Raw genomic sequence first — 9,350 nt, forward strand, 5'->3', positions numbered from 1 at the left:
TGGAAAATAATCAGCCATCAATACCAATCAGTCCACCCCTTGATTTTCTGCCAATTCATTCACCGAAAGTCCACCTCTTCATTTTTTTCAGCAATCAAATCCTTTGATTTTCAGCCCATAAACATGACAACAAGACTTTCCTTAAGAGGCTCTCCTATTTGCTGTCCCAGCCAAGCTTCCAGCCAATTTGCAACCAATTTGCCAAAAATAGTTTTCAACCAATTTGCTAAAAATAAGCCAATACAAAAATGCACTAACAATCTCCCCCTTTGGCTATTTTTGGCAAAACTAACATTACTAACAAAAAGAACTTATTACAATATAAAATCTAACTAAGGGGGTTTATTTGAATTAAGAGTTCTCCCCCTTTTTGACAAAATATAGCCAAAGTTAAAAATAATACTAATAAAAAGAGTTGCAAACTTGATATAACATTTTTTTGCAGATCATCTTTCAGCGTCATTGATCTCTGCAAAACGCTCCCCCTGAATCTTGTCTCTGTTTTACTCCCCCTGAATTCGACACTCTCTGAATCTTGTTCTTATCACCTGTCAAATGCTTGGACCAACCACCATTACTACACCCACAACCAGTAGTACATGCTTCTAAAGAAGTATAAGTCCTATGACACCTCAAATCAGATTTTCTTACCCAAACACGTCTAGGAAATTTATTTTGCACACCAATCTTTGCTTTAGATGTCCTTCTTGAGTTTGCGGAATTTGGTGGATTCGTGAGCATACATCTCTTCAAAGAATTCAAATACTTGTAACATCTTGGTCTTATATGGCCAGCTAAACCGCAGTAATGATATATGGGAACAAATTTTTTACGTCGTGGGGGTAAGATAATACATTTCTTACTGAGGATGGTCCGAGATTCAGGAGTGGGTGTCTCCTTCACAAACACTCTCTTGGATGTTGAACATTCACCAGTGTAGCCAAGTCCATGACGATCACAACTAGCTTTTTCCATAGAGAGAATATGATCAAGTTTGGTGGTGTCAGAATTCATCATTTTAAGTGACTTTTGAGTGCGCTCTAATTCTACCATTGTGCTTTTTCTCATTTTCAGCAGCTTGAAATTCATAGCTTACGGTAGCCCTCTTAAGCACATCATTCTTTTTGACAAGATCATCGACACGCTCCCGTAGAGACTTATTCATTTCACACACTTTAACCCATTTGCTGAACATGGTCTTATAAGCTTTCTGTATGTCATCAATAGTCAACTCCTCACCATCATTGTCACTTTCAGAATCTGAAAAATCTCCTTTGTTTTCACTGTCCACGGAATCTGTTACAGGCAGTGTTGCAACACTGTCTGCGACACTGTTGATAGAAACACCCTGATCAGTATAAACATTGAAAGCAACTAAATTACTCACATGATCATCATCATACTCCTAACTTCCTTCAGATTCTTCATCATTCCCGGAAGCATTATGTGATTTCTTTCTCTTCTTGAGAGTGTTAGCACACTCGAATTTTATGTGGCCGTAACCGTAGCATTCCCGACATTGAATACCCCTATTTTTTGTCTTCATCTCTGTGTTATTTGCTGCAGCTTTATTCTTCTGGAAATGGTTGACATTGCCAAAGTTTGGCCTTTTTTCCTTCTTGTTGAACTTCTTAGTGCCATCAAGTAGTGGATAGTGTGAAACCGAATCTCTTTCTTTTAGAAAATTCATCCCTGCTATAACAGACCAACTCCCAAAATCTCACCAAACAAAGGGTTAGTGAACCACTTTGATACCAATTGTTAGGTCCGTTTTTCGGTCGGTGTCACAAGTGGTGTTGCAACACTGGTTGTGACACTGATGACAGTAAAAATGTAGACATATTTTTTTTCTTTTAATTCAGTTCTAGTGATTGTGAGTGCAATAAAATAACATAAAGCATAAAGAGCACACAAAAATGGTATCACAGTTTGGTGCGCACACCTACTCTGCGGGGCCACAACCAGACAATGAACAATCCACTAAGTTCAAAGGATTACACACACCAATCGGACTTATACACCCAAAGAATCTCTCTTTGACGTTGTCGCCGCCGTGTCGAATCTTCTTAATGGCCTTGTCCAGTGAGCACCACTCGTCTTCAAAACTGCACGGTGAAATCCCTTCGGCTGGCAGTGCGCTTTCTCCCGAAAGTTTCTAATCCTTCTCCCGAAGGACGATCTTCAATCAACACATAAAGGCTCACTCTCTCATAAACTTTTTCTGAATATTTCTTATATAAAAACTATGCCCCAAATGTCTCCTTTAATTTCTAAAAGCTCAAAGACATAAAAAATAATTTCTCTTCCTTCCGAGGCACACCCTTTCACATACACACATGCAATAAATCATAGCACCAATCAAGATTTTTCTGTTTTCAGCCCAGTGTCCCACACCACTACACGTTCTGCCATTGCACTCTTATTCAACCTGCCTCAAGTCCGGAAAATAATCAGCCATCAATACCAATCAGTCCACCCCTTGATTTTCTGCCAATTCATTCACCGAAAGTCCACCCCTTGATTTTTTCAGCAATCAAATCCTTTGATTTTCAGCCCATAAACATGACAACAAGACTTTCCTTAAGAGGCTCTCCTATTTACTGTGCTAGCCAAGCTTCCAACCAACTTGCAACCAATTTGCTAAAAATAATTTTCAACCAATTTGCCCAAAATAAGCCAATACAAAAATGCACTAACAACTTTGAAGGCAAGGAGAGGAATTTGCATTTAGATCTCTTTTTAGTGTACCTATCTAATGATTAATTTTTTGAGAAAAAAAATCAAAAATACCAATTCAGACGGTAAAATATTATTTATACAAATTCACTCAAAAGTAAATAATTGCATCTAATGACGTCAAATTATTTAAGGAGTTATTTGGTTGGGGGATTTATACCCCGATTCGAACCATAGTTCATGGTTCGCTACAGTATTTTCTTTCACAAAAAATATACGTAAATCGAAAATGATTCTAATCTCATGATTCTAATCAATGAACCAAACGTCTCTTTAGAATGATATAAATAATAGGCTTCCAAAAAAATGACAAACAATGTATTTTTCTCTCTCTTTTTTTTTTGGCATAAAAATGTCTAACAATCCTCTGTCACAAATTAAGTTCCAATTTTGTAGGATATCACAAGAAAGGAGACCGACCCGTTTATACTCATATATATTAGTATTAGAAACAAATCCATTTTCTAGTTATCTTTTCAAACACTCGGTGAAAGTATTTATGTACTTAGAAATAAGTGGTTGAGCTTAATTAAACTTCTTTCCCTGGCTATGGATGATTAAGTATTAATTATATAGTTAAGGTAAGTTAATGTTCTTAGTTACTGAATTGTACACTGATCATGTGAGCTTTTTATAATTATAATCAAGTGGAGATTAGACATGATCTTACATTAATGTAGTTTGGGCATTTGATTTCCAAATACTACTTGCATTTCCCCATTCAATTCTTTCGGTTGCACATTTTTGTGAAAAAAATAATGTAATTATTCCTATTGTGCTGCTGCTGCTGTACTTTTAATTGTTTTCCCTCCTATTACAACCTGGTAACTCTTTTTCTCAATTGGTTTTCATAAAATTGTATTTGGCTTAGAATTTTTAGAGAGTAATTTTATCAATATATAGTTTACTAATTTATGTCCCATTGTTTAAATTACTGTATAAGTGTTAGGTTTAACTATTTTTTTTTTTAATTGGAGATTGGAGTGGGGGATTCAAATTCTAAAATTTCAATATTAAGTTTGGGTATAGATTTATGCTGAGGCTAAACCGGCAACCGCATTACGTTGACTAATTTATAAGTAAAACTAGTTGCCTAAATGAAAATTAGGGTGCACAATGGAAATGAGACGATCAAATTAAGTGAAAACGACATAATCAATAGATCTTGCTGTTAGCATATGAACACTCCTCCCTCCAACCTAAAAAAAAAAGGCAAAACTAATATTAGCTTTGTCATGTTTTTGTATCAGTGTCCTTTATTGGACATCTTTACCCCTGAAATACAGCTCAATTACTAATATAAAGAATAATAATAGTAATGAGGATTAATTACAAAAAATTATTTATGACCCTTATAATAATAATAAGGATTAATTACAAAATTATAAGTCTAAAATGCTCTTTATGGATCCATTAACCACGCGTAATCACTTAAAAAAACAAGTCTAAATATAATAAAATGTCTATATATACATTGCACTTGATCCAAGGATAGATTTTGACATGATCTGACTTGAAATTTGAACTTTAGTTTCAAATAAATGACAAAGATTGAGGAATGAAATCAAGCTCCAACAGTAAATCGTTTTCATGAAACTCATCTTGAGTTAAAAATTATGTAATCACATAAAAATATAAAGCTAATATTCTAAATTATGTAATCAACCTTAATTTTGTATAGTCAATTTCCCCATCGTATTGATAGACAACTCTGATCAAGATTTACTTACTGTTGAGCTTGATTTCGTTCCTTAATCTCTGTCATTTATTTGTCAATTTAGATTGGCTTTGATCACGGGAGCGTGCGAGTAAGGACAACATATCTATCAAACATAATTAGACAACTTCAATAAGGAATATAGATCATTTTTTACTCAAACTTCAACATTGACTCAGAACAACTATTAGCCACCAGGGGTCGTTATCGAGTATTCCATGAAAGATTTCTGAATATTTCCTTGCACCTTCCATTTTGGAAATTCAACTCCTTCAATGTACTATACTGATTTGGTAGGCACGAATTTTACAGAAAAAGTTGCTGAAAATACAAGGAAATTATCTTCAAGATTTGACTACCTTAAATCAAATTGGAAAACATGGTTGTAGCCAGACCCTTCCATAGAAGGAGATAACATCTGCTAGAAAAGGAATCAAAAGGATGAATTCACAAATTCAATCAATCCCTTCTTATGGAATCACATTCATTCTCATTTATTTACTGATCAACACTCATTCTCACACTCAATAAGCTCTAAAGCCATTATTTTCTCCGTATTTAAACATCCATGTACTCTTTTTATTCGTACATAGTTAAACCATTAAACACGGACATAGCTCTTATATTGAGGGTGAACTATTTTAAATTCTTGTTTCTTTATTCATAACTTCTTACACTTTATTTGACTGTTCATGTGCAAAATACGCTTGCTGGATCGATTAAAAGTGACCAAATTTTGTTCTTGCGACATCGAGAATGAGTCATTAGCCCCCACTGCAAATTCAAATGTAGACGAGTTTTAAGCGCTGTTTCAAGCTCAAACCCAATTTGAAGTGAGAATAAGTAGACGATTTTACTATTGGATTGACCTTTGGGGGCCATGACAATGGCTAAGTTGAAAATTGTTTGTGTTTTTTAAAATTAATTTTTCTTATGAAAAAGTAAATATGAGGGATGTATGAGGTACTTTTTTTTTTCTCTCACTATTTATTACAGCAACTCCTTAAATTTTGTTGTTGTATCAAGGGTACAGCTGCATTAGAGTAAGCAAACAATAGTAGTAGGTAGAAATTGTTCAACCAATTGGCCATGAATTAATGTGTGCACCATAATGGGCGTAAGGAAACTAAGGAAATAACCCATGGACCCCACTGAATCAAGTTCATGTCATATAAGGCATATTTGTTTACATTTTTGAAACTGAGCATGCTAAATCTTTTCTACCCATTTTCATAGAATCATACTCACATCATTACCAATCATATGCAAAAAATCATATTTCCACAATAAGAAGAAGCAAATAATCCCTAAAAAATAATAAAATAAGAAGCAAAATACTTGTTTTGCTCCATGCATATAATTGGGCCACTATTGTCATGCACTTTTTTTTTTCGGCCTCTTAGCATTATATCTCCTCCACTGGGCTTAAACTTTGTACTCGTCACTTACCCAAGTACCCATATCAATTATAACACTCAAATTTTTGGTCTCTATTTATTGAGAATTTGTTCTACATCTTCAACTACTTGTATAGTAAGACATTCATTCAAAGAAAAAGAATTATGTGATTATTGATGAGAAACTTGGGTACAATATAACTAAATGATGTATCTAAATTATTTTGCTGGTTGGATTCATTAAAATGTTTTTATCGTTTTGTCTCAAATGGGACCTCTTGCAAATAAAGGCACCATTATCCACGGGGTTCTAGATTCATACCCTATCTAAGCAACAAAAAAAAAAAAAAAGTGCCAACCCCTGTTCTAGATTCATACCCAATCTAAGCATAGTTAGACAATCTCTAATGCAATATTATAATTAATGCGCTAATTATAAATTTAATATTTGAATGTAAAAAAAACTATCCAATGCAATATTATTTATTGTGTTAAATTTATCATATGTTATACTTTGTGACAAATTTTTTACCAAATATAATATATGAAAAAATTGATATTTAATTGTTATTGGTTCAAATGTTTACTTTTTCATATAATCATTGCAACTTTTGCATTTTCTAGTTATTTTAAAAATATAAGTTTACTTTTGTAACTTTTAAAACTTAATAATTATAAAAAAAAATATATTTAATATTTTAAATAGCATTATGTATTATAATAAAAATAAAAATAATATATCATAACGTAGCCATATTGGACCTAGTGGGGCAGCTGCCCCCGGTAGCTCAATTAGCTTCTTTATATTATAACCCTAAAAATAACTTTTTTCACAATTTTTTCCAACTTTGCCCCGCCGAAATTATTAATTTACAACATTTATACTTAAGTTTTTAGAAAATTTTCAATTATACCACTAAAATTTAACTTTTACTTAATCAAAATAATCATAATGTCATTTTAGTTGAAAATTTTAGTTTAATTCATGCCCTCACTGAACAAATTTTCTAGCTCCGCCACTGTACCATATCATACCTTTTGATGTTAAATATACAATTGATATTAATATTTACATTAGAGAAGATCTTATTTGGCTAAAATGGATGATAATCACGGGTAAATGATAAAAATTCAGACTCATGCACTCTAAAAATTATTTATCTCATTTCTCCAAATATTAAATAGAAAGTCCAAAATATTTTTTTTCTTTTTTTTTAGGGAAAGTCCCAAATATGTTTTAATCACCCAATATGTGATTATAAATTTTGAGAGCACGATTATAAAGAATTGAACTTAAAACCAGCTGCTTTGATATCATATTATGTTATTATTTCTAACTATTTTAATATGATTCTCACATTTAGAAATGCACAAAAATTTGAGTCTTGAATGTACAAAAACTACACAACAGTTCTAGCCGAAAATCATTATCATCAACTACAAACTAAAAATGAAAATATAGGAAACATGTCACCCTAACTTGTTTATATTATTATTATTATTTTAGTTCTTGTCCTTCTATTAGAATTATATTCTTTTAACTAAAAACTAAAAATAAAAATATAGGAAACATGTTCTTTATGCTTCCCTCACCCTATGTTCATATTTCGAAATTCCATAGAGAAGCTATCGTCATACCCTACATATTTATGCATCATGAGTAAAAAAAATCTTATAATATTTAAACTCAAAACAAATTCTATTAAATTGAACGTAAGACTCATCAACATACCCACTAATATCTCATGAGAACAAACCACAACCTTAAAATCAAAATAAAAACTCTAATACTATCAAACCAAAGTCTCAAAACTAAATCCAAACTCTTAAAACTAAATTCAAACCCCAACTATACGAAACTAGATGGCTAAAATTCATTCCAAGAACTAAAAAACAAGCATCAAGACTGTCACCATATTTTGTTATACATATATGACATAAAACATGCACATGAAAAAAGTAAATGTAATCAGGTTTGGGGCTGATCAACTGGGAGCTTTCTTCACCCTCACTTTGCCCCCAACTCAGGGGCTAATATTAGGATATCTTCGTACTCATCCTATTAGGGAAGGATACTCATCGGTATTTGAATTCGCAGGTAAGAATGTTATTAAGTTGATATATAATAAATAAAAAGTTGAGTGTTAAAGTATAAAATTATTGTTGGTCCACCTCCTAATAGTTTAAGTTTTTAGGATGGATTGGTAAACTAACATGATATCAGAGCAGGAGGTCCTGAGTTTAAACTCCCGTAATTGCACTCTTTATCCCCATTTAAAATTATCATCATGTGTTTAGTATTTAATATATCTCGGGCTTAAATATTCACGTGTTAGGCTTTCTAATTAATTTACTCACACGATTGTCTATTGTCCAGCCCACACGTGAGGGGGAGTGTTAAAGTATAAAATTATTGTTGGCCCACCTCCTAATAATTTAAGCTTTTATGATGGATCGATAAACTAACATTGAGTGCAGTAATCTTATAGTGTTTAAAAATAGATAAATCTTTGGGAAAACTAGTGGTTTTCTTCTTCACAGAGAGTTCTGGTAATGCACAACGGTTGAGCACGATGAGAGAGGAACAAATGAAAAAGTATGATATTCTTTGCTAGGGTTTATGGCCTAATGTTCTGAATGGATTTTTTGTCTTTATGTAATTTTGTTTTTTTAATAATTACCACCCTGTTAATATTTAAAAATATTAGCATTTACTAAATCTATCATTTATTATTGCACCACTTAAAAAATTGTAGTAAATATCATATTATAAAATTAAATGAAATAAACAGTAGATTTTAAAACTATTTGAAGTAAATAACAGTTTACCGTATAAATTTTTAATTTACGCCTACTAAAAAATAGTTTACGTAGTAAAAAATTTTTATTTACGCGAATTTTTTTTACAGTTATAAAAAGAAAATTTACGCAAAAAAATCTTTTTACTAGTAAAAAATAAAACGCTTACACAATAAATTACTATTTACTTCAAATAATTTTAAATTATGTTATTTACTTCATTTAATTTCATAAATTTACTATTTACTATATTCTGTCCTATGTTTAAATCTAAATATTTTATGTTGTTTTGTAATGAAGTGGATGGCAATCTCCTAAACCTTTAAAAAAAAAAAAAAACCAAAACAAAAAACTGAAGTTCACTACATAGAGAATTTTTTTTCCTTTTCAAGTTTGTTATTTCTATTTTAATTTTCTATTTTCTATTTAATCGATATTGATATTTGATTTGATATTACATGGGTCCTTAGACCATGGCAAAGTTTCCAAAATGGAAATTGGATTTTCTTGTGTTTGAGTGTATTCTTCTTTTTTATGTTTGGCTGAGTATCTACGAATCCACAGTCTCTCTCTCTCTCTCTCTCGTGTACCCTAAAAACACATGCCCATTTCCCTACTTAAAGCTTCTCTCTTTGCCATAATCTTTCCTCAACCCCTTCTCTCTCCTCACCCCTCCATATCTCTCTCTACAAAACACTCTT

Source organism: Morus notabilis, unplaced genomic scaffold (assembly GCF_000414095.1).
Source record: "Morus notabilis unplaced genomic scaffold, ASM41409v2 Scaffold103, whole genome shotgun sequence".
In the NCBI taxonomy this organism is placed as follows: Eukaryota; Viridiplantae; Streptophyta; class Magnoliopsida; order Rosales; family Moraceae; genus Morus; species Morus notabilis.